Raw genomic sequence first — 12281 nt, forward strand, 5'->3', positions numbered from 1 at the left:
AGAGCTAAGTGCTGGTGTCTGCCAGCGAGTCATTATCATGGCTCAGGAAAATTTGCCCAATAGGACATCCATGTCTAAATTCCAAGGATTTTTTACTTACAGAAAATGTATGGTGTAACAATAATACCTACATGCAAGGAGACAAGTTATGTCTTGGCCACCATTTTCACCCCTAACAAAAAGCAGCAATACAATATTTGCTATTAATATTATTCATTGATTTATATAGCTTCGATTCTGCAATGCGGAACATAAGTTATGTTTCATATAACAATTTAGATTTGTAGAAATAGAACGTAAGGAGGGCTCTGCTGAAATGAGTTTACAATCTAAAGAGTCGGGGGTATATTACACAAGAGTTGTGTTTTTAAGGTGAGATACATTCATTTTAAAACATTCAGTAACAGTTTATTGCAATTTTTGCCTAGTAGTATAGCATGGTGCTTCACATAATAGTCACCATGCAGATCAGAATATAAGTCACACAAGAATCAACACCGGAATCTGTGGAACTTGCCCTTATGCTTCGATGAAGATTGTATGATACTCTGTTTTGAATAACTTGATTGTCTTCCGTTTAATATATAGATCTCCATACATTGTATATCACCAAATAAAATGCACAAAAGACGTCTAACCCACCCTTAATCTAGATTTACCACACTATGTATAAAACATGTAAAAACATACACCATAATAAAAAAGATCTGAACAGCTATTCTTCTGCAGTGCCCTGCCCAATGCACACAAGTAGATATGTGTTATATACAGGTATCCTTTCAACATTGTCTGTTGTCATTAAGATTTCTCTTAAAAACAGGGCTTCTTCGGGCTGCTATTCAATGCTATTATTTTGCTAATGGCATATTGTAAAAGCATTTCTTTGTCTGGAATAAATACCTTGTGATGACAGGTATATTTTTTTGCATTTTAGTAAGTATGCATAATGAGTAACATGTCTACAAATTTTAACAGTGTTTGTTCTCTTAAATCTAGCTGGGATTGCACAGCGATGGAGAAAATGTGCATGTATGAGAAAGGGAAATGACTTTCAGAGTATACCAGATTAGTCACTCCATACACAAGAGAATTTCAGATATCAGATCATGCATGACCACTATCATCACAGCATGATGTTTGTGTATACACTAGAACAATGAAGTGACCTGCCAATTACTGGAAATGCATTCTTCAATCTTTCAGGCCATGCCAAGACTAAGCTTGTCGACAGTTCACAAGGGGGAAACCAGATCAACTTGTATTTCAGTTCAGCAGGTGTAATAGAATTGTATATATATATTTTCCTGGTCTCTAAAGTTTTTAATGCTCTGACAGCAGCTTAAATCAATGTTCCAAGCACAGTATCAAATGATTTATGATCTCCCTGGGCATATAAATTTGAGGGAAAAAAAATTTTCCCCCCATAATCCGCTGTGATCTTATCTAAAGACAACACAAAGCCAGTGTTTGCTTTGCTCATATTCATCAGGGAAATGTTTTAACTACTCATATAAAAAGGCTAGATGCCACCAATCACAATGTACAGTGTACCAATCTTTAAAAAAAATAGATCAATCAAATCAATATTAAAAGTTTGTGGGTGTGTTTTTATATATATAGATGGTACATGTTACGCTATAACACTTAATACTTAATAATGCTGATGTGTTTATATGAGATTGAAGAACACAGAGACCCTTGTGTTGACAGGCAAAATAGAATAACTGCTTCTTCCACCCTAAAAAAAAGAGAATACAAAAATCAGTTCCTGGCACACTCCACCACAAGTAACCTGTTCCTTTTTTGGGAATGTTTCAGTATTATGTGTTTATTTCATTTAATTAGCATTGTGATAAGTGACACAAAGCTAATTGGTGCAGTTCCATTGGCAGCATGCATTTGCTTTTCATAACTGAACTGTGTTGTTACCATACCTGGTTTGAACCGGCTTCTCTGAGTGAAGCGCTGTTTCCATGGATCTCCGAGTCAGTTTCCTCTTTCTTTCAACAGGTAAGTGGCATTTAGCCACACAAGCTGCCTGCTCACTTCCCCTCTTACACATGGCTGCCTGAGGCAAGCCCTGCCCTCGCTCCAGGGACTCTTGGCCTGGGAAGCTTCCAGGTATGATTATTAGTGTTTAAAAACTCCCTCCACATATCAAATTTATCTTCTGTATGTATTCTTAATGGTATTCAGATGCTTTTTTTTCCAGTGTTATACAGTATCAAAGGTACCCATAGGGCAGCCATGTTGCTTTCATATGAGCTAGCTATATTTATCATATTCCATGTAGCTTTTTTATTGCATGAAGTAGTATTGTTATATACATTTAGTATATTAGCATGCCAGACAAACAGTGCACTTTGTTTTTGCTCTGTTGTATTGCAATTGTATTCTTTCTTTACATTGCATTTTCCAACACTCAAAGTGTTAATATTGGTTTTTGAGGGATGTATTGCATTTTTTAACTGAAAATCTAATTATTATATTACAAAAAATGAGCAGTGAATATATGTTTAACCATTGAAATGATTTTGTTGTGAATGTTAGTTGTGCTTCTGTTTTTTTTTTGTTTTTTTGTTTATTATGGTGACCCAGATTTTGTAATTAAGAGTATCAGTTGTAAAGGAAAGTGTTGAATTTGTTGGTCTTTTTTAGATGGTCATGAAACTTTGGAAGAAAATATTTGATGATTTATTTATGTTTACTATAGATGCAGATTTAAACATTATCCAAGTAACTTGGTTTGTATATTCTGCACTTATCTGTAAATTGTTGCATTAAAATTAAACTTTGCAATAGCAACAAATGCAATTACAGTTGAGAGATCCACTTAATTAAGTTAATAAAATGGAGCTAGCATGCAGGAAGGAGTATTTTAGAGGTAGCAAACTAACAATAGAATGTAGGCCATCTGGCAGAGAACAATAAAGAGTGAGGACAGAAATCTGCTCCATGTTACTGTGTATCTAGCTTTTAGTGACCTCCTTTTTAACAAGTCAACATGCATTTTGTCAGAATTCCCATCTCCCTTCTCTGTGTTTCATTTTATTCCCATCACTGCTTATGTTTCAGTAACAGCATAGATTATACAATGTCCAATATATCCTGGAAATACATTGAGATTTTGTCCTCAGGTTCATGAAGTTGACCTCCTTTTATTCCTTGTACATGCTAAACCCGTGGTAGTTCCGTCACTGCTCCAGATGCTGTCTACAGCTCCTATCATACACAATTATATATACACAGGGACTCCAGATACAAGACATAGTAAAGACTGTTAAGAACAGATTAATGCATCTAATACATACCTATTATGCTTTTTAAAATATCTATTATGCCACTTATTTAATTATATTTCAGAGAGTATTTTCTTTTTAAACAGAATTGATAATCTATGTAGAAGAGTTAGCTGGCACGTGGAAGGTTAAGCAAATCTGCTATAATATAAAACCTGTCTCATATCTAAACATTTGCTGAACTTCCAAACAGTTGCAGATCAATTTACCAAAGGTTTCATTTATCAGTCTAGTAACAGAAGTAACTTGACTTCATTCGGAACCACACAATCTTAATGCCGAACTTAAGTTCTGTCAACTTGCAGTCATACAGTTGCTTTCAGCTCTACTGTTGTCAATTTCCACTGAGCAGCTACCAAGCTGGTAATCAAGACACTCAAGTTGGCAAGGAAATGGTGGTCAAGTTTGGCAATCCTATTGAGTTTAATGAATTCTGGGTCAACCATACACATGTTGATCTTGACAACTCATTTCTGTGTAAAAATAACATGCTATGGATCTTATAGTAGCTCATTGCAAGATGGCACTCAAGTTGGCCATGGTTAAGTAGTTAGTGGTCAAAATGACACTCAAGTTATCTTTAGTGAATAAACAAGTAGTGAATATTCAACTCCAAACGCCATGACTAGAGCCCTTAATATTTTCAATGTGTTAAACAATAAAACAAGATAGGGTCCCATGGCCATCATGGGAAGGAAATGTATTGATGTATATGAATTTTTGCAAGTACAGATCCTGAAAAAACTTAATTAGTGGTCTTCATGTCTGGCAAGAAGAACCCAAAAATTAAAAAAACTAAGTTTTGTTAATCGCTATAGAGAAGTGTTAATAGATTTTAACCAGTTTATTACATTTATGCTAATGCTATGTCACAATCACAATAATATCAAGGCTTTTGTAGATCTGTTCCTAAAGATGGTAGAGGTGTACTGAGGTTTAATTAGAATTTACTGACAGGTTCTGTTGATGGAACCCTTCCTCTCCCTCTAAAAAATAGGTGTCATGCAAATTATCTTAACATGGTGTGAGTATTAGAATGTATTAATTAGCACTTTGCAACTTTCATTGGGCTTTCCAACATGCCTGTATAAAACCACAGATATTTAAATTAGGACTTGTATGTTTTGTAATTTATTTTGCGTTTAGATGAAGGTTCTTCATGAGTCTTGATGCTGAATATGTGACTTTTTGGTCGTTCAGAATATGTATGTATAAAATAAGTAATCAAGGGCAGACATCAAAGTGAATAAAGATTATTAATGGGTTCATAAAATGGAGGTCAAAATTACCATACCTCACTGAAAAGCTTTCACCCGTATAATAAACATATTATGGGTGCTACGTATTAAGCTAATTCTTAGAGCACGTGTCACTCTTATATCCCGGAACTTTTGTTCTTGGTATCACCTTCCATTAACTTTTGATCAGTCTTGCTAAAATTCTACAGAACATAAGCGCAGTTGTTCTGATAATGGTGATTTACTGCAGTATATTATTGTTTGAAACATGTTGCAGTAGGGTAATAAATTCTTGCTTCTTTTAGCCTTTACTTCGATTGCACCCATGTGTAACACCTAACAAAATGAATTGGTTTACTTAGTACAAAAGAAAACATTATTTCTTTTGAGCTTGGAAAAAGTGAACTCTTCCAGAAAGTCTCTGGATTTCTAAGTGCAAACACCCATTCATGACTACGTTTAAACAAAATGAGTTTTAAATGAGTCAATGCTACAAGCTACAGAAATTGAAATGAGTATATTTATTAAACCATCATGTAGAACCCTTAGAATAATACATATCTGAAAAACCTGAAAAACACACTACCTGTACATTAAACTGCTATTGTATCATCTTATCTTTGAACCAGAAGATGCATGTCAACTTAATGATGTCAACCTAATGATGATCATTCTCATTATATAAAACCCTGAAAATTAAACTTCTATGTGAGTGCCTCTGCAAAAGCAACCAGTACTTTCTTCCATTTTATACAATAGTTTTTCTCTCTGATATCGATATCATTTTCTAATTTACTGTACCTGTGGGAGTTACCTAATGAAAATACATTTTTTTACTCATCTCCTGTCAGTGGGTGGGATGTGTTAGAAGCAGGAAAAATGGGGCCAAAATTGTGATGGCTAGACGACTGGGTCAGATCATCTCCAAAACTGCTGCTCTTGTGGGGTGATGCCAGTCTGCAGTGGTCAGTACCTATCAAAAGTGGTCCAAGGAAGGAAAAGTGTTATGGGCTGCCAATGCTTATAGATGCATGTTAGGGACAAATGCTGGCCCTTGTGGTCAAATCTACTGTAGCTCAAAGTGCTGAAAATGTTGATGCTGGTCCTGATACAATGGTGTCAGGACACACAGTGGATTGCAGTTTGTTGTGCATGGGGCTGCTTAGCCACAGACCAGTCAGGGTGCCCATGCTGACCCCTGTCCACTGCCAAAAATGTTTACAATAACTGCTGCTAATGTCTTGGTGCCAGATACCACAGCACACCTTCAGAGGTCTAGTATCCATGCCTCGACACGTTAGGGCTGTTTTGGTATCAAAAAGGGGACCTACAAAATATTAGGCAGGTGGTCACAATGTTATGGCTGATCGTTGTATATCCGTATGGTTGTACCAGCTGTAGTCAAAATTTCAGATCTGTGTACGGTGTGAGACGTTTTTAATATCTTGCCTGTTTAATTTTAGGTGGAAATTTGAGAGTGGAGAATATTATTTATCATCAGCATATTGTAAACTAAACAAAGTCTGCAATGTGTTGTAAAATGATGGATCATCTAGATTGTAAACTTAGCAGTTCACCTTAGTCTGTCGAAATTTGCTAATTTTGTTAATTCGTACAAGAAGTAAATTGTTGGTGCTATATAAACAAAATAAAAGATAATAATAATAAATATTGTCTTTGAGTAACAGAATGGTTTGTAACACATTAAATTAATACCAACAATTAAAAGGTGTGGATATGAAAAATTAAGATGAAGCTATAACTCATACTGTGGAAATATTTCCAGTTTTAAGACAATGTGTGTGCCATAACACAACAAGACTTAGTAAAAGTTATGAAGCAGATGATGTAGCACATTGAGCGTTGTTAAGTGTTACATTCTGGCCTAATTCTGTATACATTGATTGACTCTAACATTTATTAGAAATAAAGTAATAGTGTATTTTATCATGCTCTTTAAAAAAAGATCCATGCCCATCATAGCTCCAGCTATACTCAGAATAATCACCTGAGAAAATTAATAATGAAATACTTGAAAAGGTGCTGGTGAGAGTTGCCACTTGTAAATGTTGCTGCCTGACTTCACTATCAGTGATCACAGCTGACAGAGAGTTAATAAATGAGCAAAGCTAGCTGTCAGACCATATTAGTGTGTTCAAAGGGCAAGACAAAGGAATAATGCGGTTATTATTTATGGTCACTAACTAGGGTTTGCTTTTCTGCTAAAGCATTTTACCTGGTGAATACATCCCGTAGCAAAAGCTAACGTAGAAATGTGGAAAATGACTCGGCTTGATTCATACTTTCCATGTAAATAATCTAAAAAATGTCTTTTAAAATATATTGAATTTTAGGAAACTACAGGTAGAAGTTCTCAAAATGACATATATTTTTACGATTAGTTTTTGGGTATTTGTCTTTTTATTTTTTATTGTAACACCTTATTTCTTTCGCAATTGAATGAAGAATCAGCACAATAAACGAGAAGGTGTTCCGATTTCATAATTTCTTAAAATAAGTAAATTTTATTGTTTGCTTGGGAAACATGCCAATCAGTTACCTAAGCCATTTAACACTCGTTGCTTCTAGATCTGCAGGAATTGTTTGCCACTGTTTTAAGATCATTTATCTACACATTGCCAGAGAGTAAAATTACAAAGTAAAGCTTTCTAGAAACAGAGCATGCATGAGTCTGTTAAACTGATAGGGGTGTATTCATCTGTGGCAGTTTTTTTTTCTTTGTTAGAGATTATGCTGTTCAAGTCAATATCATTTTTGATTACTAATTCTCTCCCTCTGTGAAAATTGAGAGCTTAGATTAATTTTATGCAAAGCATATTTGCCTTCCGTTTAAACCAAGACCTATTTTAAAATCTCTGCCAGTAAAAAACCCCACTGTCAAAAATAGATGAATTCATTTGGAATTTTGTAAAATATAAGTGAAACTCTGTAACCTATTTTAAAAGATATTGACAAGGAGATGCAGGGAGCTGACAGTCTGCCTCAAGTCCCTGTATTTAGTATTTAGGGAAGACAGAACAATTTGCCTCCAAGGCACACAGTGAAAGTTAGTTTTGTCAAGTGGCCATATATGGTATATTGACATCACCACAGCCATGTATCTTGATTTCTGACATAATCACCCCGCATAGGTGTTGTGCACACAGATTGTGACTGCAGTCTCCATAACCCTGATTGATGTGACCTCTGTGCTAATAAGTGGAAACTATTCTAGAAGTAAGGTAAGTTATATAAGGTAAGTTACACACAATGACCAATTAAATCCAGTAAAGTGGCAGAAGGAAAAGTGTGAGAAGAAACAGGAAAGTTAAATTGAAATTTAGAAGGCATATAAGTGAGATGGAATTAATAAACTGTTGGGAAAGAACTGCTTATATTTGTGACATCTTACTGCTCTTTAGAGAAATAATATGTCACCAGAGACAGAGACACTAAATTAGGTTTTGCTATCACACCTCCCTCGTGAAAAATGGTATGATACACGCTTCCCATGTTTTAAAGACCCAAAATGTAGGCTTAGGCAGGATGAGTTTGCATAAAAAATTTATTATTGAGAGGCTACTCACATCTGCCCTGGAGTCGGTCCAAACCTCTCCAGGGAAGGCCTCACAGGTTAAGAACCCCCGTCCTAAAGTAATGGCATCTGCAACAGTTGCAGTGTTGGAGGTGAGATGTGCCACCATTACAGTTATTAAATATAAGGATATACTGTGTAACTATACTGTGAGCATCTTGTGCCTTGTGGAGCAAATGTCGATGCATCTAAATGTGTGAGTTGACATACTATGAGAGGTAATCACAACAGAGAATGGTAAAAAGTATACTGGATTGTATACTTCTCACAGTAGACTGACATAAATGCCTGTTTAGTTTGGCGTTAACGTGATTTGGCATTACTTGCCATATGGTAAATCCATCCTGATGCATAGGTAGATATGCTTAAAATTTCAAGTCTATAAAGATATGATTTGAAAGATGACGTGGAGAAGCTGATGCACTGTGTGTTTATTGTGATCTGTGAATGAAATGTTCCTTAGAACTACCAGTTTATTTTAACATATTTACTGGGACATCCTTTTTCATTCAAAGATGGGTAAAATAAAACCCTTTATGGGGTGTACTTCTTTTCTTGCACAAACCAAGTCTAACACCAGTTTGTTTAATTAAGGAAAACCCTGAAAAATCCAAAATATTTCTATGTAAAGGTATGTTTAACTAGTAATTATAATCGTGAAAAGAACCAAACATTTCAAACCATACGCATACACAAGTCTGCTTAGATCATTTTTGGTCCTAAAAGTTTGAAATAGAGCACATATTATATTTCTGCTCCAGGAAGCAGGTGGTTATACAGAGAGGCATAATACATGCAGGGTTGTGTTTACAAATGCCACAAAGCACTGGGATCTTTAGTACCGCACCCAGTCAAAAAATCCTTAATGTGTTCTAAACAAATCCACTTAACCCCTTAAGGACCAGGCTGTGTTTTACCTATTGTACCATTGGGACCGAGGCTGTTTTAATACTTTTGCGGTGTTCGTGTTTAGATGTAATTTTCTCTTCACTCATTTAGTGAACCCACACAAATTATATGTTGTTTTTTTCAGGACAAGAAGGGCTTTCTTCAGATACCATTGTTTTAATCATATTATCTAATTTCCCATAAAAAAAATAATAAAATATGATGAAAAATGTAAAAAAAAACCACGTTTTCTGACTTTTACCCCAAAAATCTTTTACTCATCCAAAAAAGCTAATGAAAAAACCTACTAAATATATTCTACTATTTGTCCTGAGTTTAGAAATACCCAATGTTTTTATGTTTTTTTGCTTTTTTCTGCACGTTATGGAGCATTAAGTACAGGTAGCGTTTTGCTATTTCAAAACCATTTTTTCCAAATCTGGTAATTCTTCCCCCATGTGCCATTTCGGGTATCTTTGAAGCCGGCCAATGCAATTTACCCCATCAAATCATATATTTTTGAAAACTAGACACCCCAAGGTATTTCAAATGCTAGTATTTTAACCCTTTCCATGCATAAGATTCTACCACCAGCCTTTGCCACACTTTGTGTTAGTATTTTTTTGGTATTTTTTTTTACACAAATTGTACTTTGGGTATACATTTATAGCTCCAGGTATACGTCACTATCAAACAACACCCTAATATGTGTTCAATAACATCTCTCGAGTACAGTGATACCACCCATGCATGGGTTTGACTGCTGTTTGGGGTTAAAAGGCCACATTTGGGAAGTGCGCTTTTTTTCCCCTATTTTGGTCAGTCTGTGCCTATGCCCTATCTTTGAGCCTGGCCACTACAATTTACCTCATAAAACCATATATTTTTGAAAACTAGACACCCCAAGGTACTTAAAATGGTAGTATTTAACCCTTTCCATGCATCAGATTCTACCACCAGCCTTTGCCACACTTTGTGGTAGTATTTTTTTTTATTATTTTTTTCACACAAATTGTACTTTGGGTATAAATTTATAGCTCCAGGTATACGTCACTATCAAACAACACCCTAATATGTGTTCAGGAACATCTCCCGAGTTCATTCATACCCCACATGTATGCGTTTTGTCTGGTGTTTGAGGTTAAAATGCCACATTTTGGAAGTGCGCTTTTTTTCCCCCCCATTTCGGTCAGTCTGTGCCTATGCCCTATCTTTGAGCCCGGCCACTCCAATTTACCCCATCAAACCATTCATTTTTTTAAATTAGACACCCCTTGGGTATTTGAAATGCTTTTATTTAAATTTTTCCACGTCAGGATTTTTGGGAAGATACAGCGCTAATTTTAGCACTTGCTCATAATAATAAACTTTATTTTTTTATTTTATTTATTTTACTCTTTTTGGACTTTTTTTTTACATTTTGCTGGAACTGGATAGTTCCTCTAAAGCATAATAATTTTTAAATGTTACCATGTTTTTTTTAAGCTTTTTCTTTTTTTATTTTTTTTTTTTTTTCTTTTTTTTATTTTTTTTTTAAATATTTTACTAATCACATAGTGATTAGAAAGCTGGCCTCCATTGACTTGTATGGTTGAATGCAGTACCTGTATTCAACCAGCAAGTGGAGCCAGAGTTCTCTAGAAGGTCAGGAGACTGTCTAGCGAACTTTTTCAACTTTATTATTTTTTTCCCGGACCGCCGCCATCTTGCGGATGGTGAAGACTGCGTGCAGCTGCGGCTGTGACCGCTCTCCGGAGCGGTCACAGTCCATCAAGAGGTAAGTGTTTGGTGTCGCTGGATGCCTCCTGATCGAGGCATTCCAGCGACACCATTGAAGTTTAGGAGGTGATCGTTGATCGCCTCCTAAACGCTTTTAAAACGGGCGTCCGCCGCCATACAATGTATGGCGGCTGTTGACGCCCCGGGGAGGGGCCAGACATGGCCCATCATGCCGATCTCGGTGTTGCTGAATGCCTCGACATCGAGGCATTACAGCAACACCGTTTAAGCTTAGAAAGTGATCATTGATCACTTTCTAAGCTTGTTTAAGTCTGATGACGTGTCAGGCACGTCATAGGTCGTTAAGTGACCGTTTTGCATGACGTGCCTGACCCGGCAATGGACGTTAAGGGGTTAATGAAAGTATGTAATGTTGTTTTGGACACATGAATGGCACACTTTAAATTCTTGTGAATATTAACAATTTAAACACAGCAGGATAAATGGGAATAATAAACAATAAACTTACTACCAATAAGCTCAAGTTTTGGCTCTGTGAACGTTGCACATGTGAGGAAAGGGCCCCCTGGACAGTTAGGGAAAGGGGAGTATGACTGCTGGCCTGGGCCGGTTTAAAGGATGCCAGCAGTTTAGTGATTGGTTCCTGCAATATTGTTTCCGGGTTTTAAGGTTTCATAAAGGGGGTGTGAGTAGGGTTCTACCTTTTTTCCCGCCAGGAGAGGAGAGGTTCCCACCCACCCACTCACCCAAATGTATTGTATATTTCATTGTTGTTGCTGTTTTTTCTTGCTGCTTTTATTATTTGTAGTCACAGGAGTGGAAGAGTTCCTCGTTGGCCAGCGTGGAAGTTATGTTACCCCAAGAGGAGCCCAAACTGGGCTTGGGGAGGCAGGTCCAGCAGGGGGCTTATTGCACCTGCTGTACTAGGACGCTTGGGGTGAGAACCGCCTGCAGCTCGTCTTTGCAGCTGGAGGTTATTTGTTAATCTTTGTGTTGGTTGTTAATGCTTGCATGGGACAATAAAGCTGTGCCCAATGCCCTACCCGCACATTGACGTCTGTCTTTATTTAAGGGGTTTGGGTAGAGGTAACAGGTATAGGCTCCAGGCCTAAGCAATCAAGTTCTCTCACGGATTTCAGTAGAATAGCTTTCCTGCCGCTGATTGGACCATGGAGGAGACAATGATCTTCATCTGTGGACCTATGGTAGGTACTTTACATTAAAAAAACAACATTCATAAAGTAGTTCAATATGCATTCTTCTTTAGTGAGGCTGCCAGGAATATTAAACTGCCCAAACAACCACTTGACATGAGATCCCTGATTTAGACATATCTTGTACGTTAAACGGGATTAATACCAGCCTATCTTGGTTCTTTTGAAGCATTCATATTGTTTCATGTACAAATAAAATGCACTGGTACAAACTTTGAAAACATGTCTGATTCAAACAATCCATTTCTGTTGCTCTGTATAATTAAATATGGCATGCATGATCAGAATGGAAATAGTTGGTTCATTG

The sequence above is a fragment of the Sceloporus occidentalis genome, unplaced genomic scaffold (genome assembly GCF_023333645.1).
Source record: "Sceloporus occidentalis isolate IW3139 unplaced genomic scaffold, rSceOcc1.0.p SCAF_18, whole genome shotgun sequence".
Lineage (NCBI taxonomy): Eukaryota > Metazoa > Chordata > Lepidosauria > Squamata > Phrynosomatidae > Sceloporus > Sceloporus occidentalis.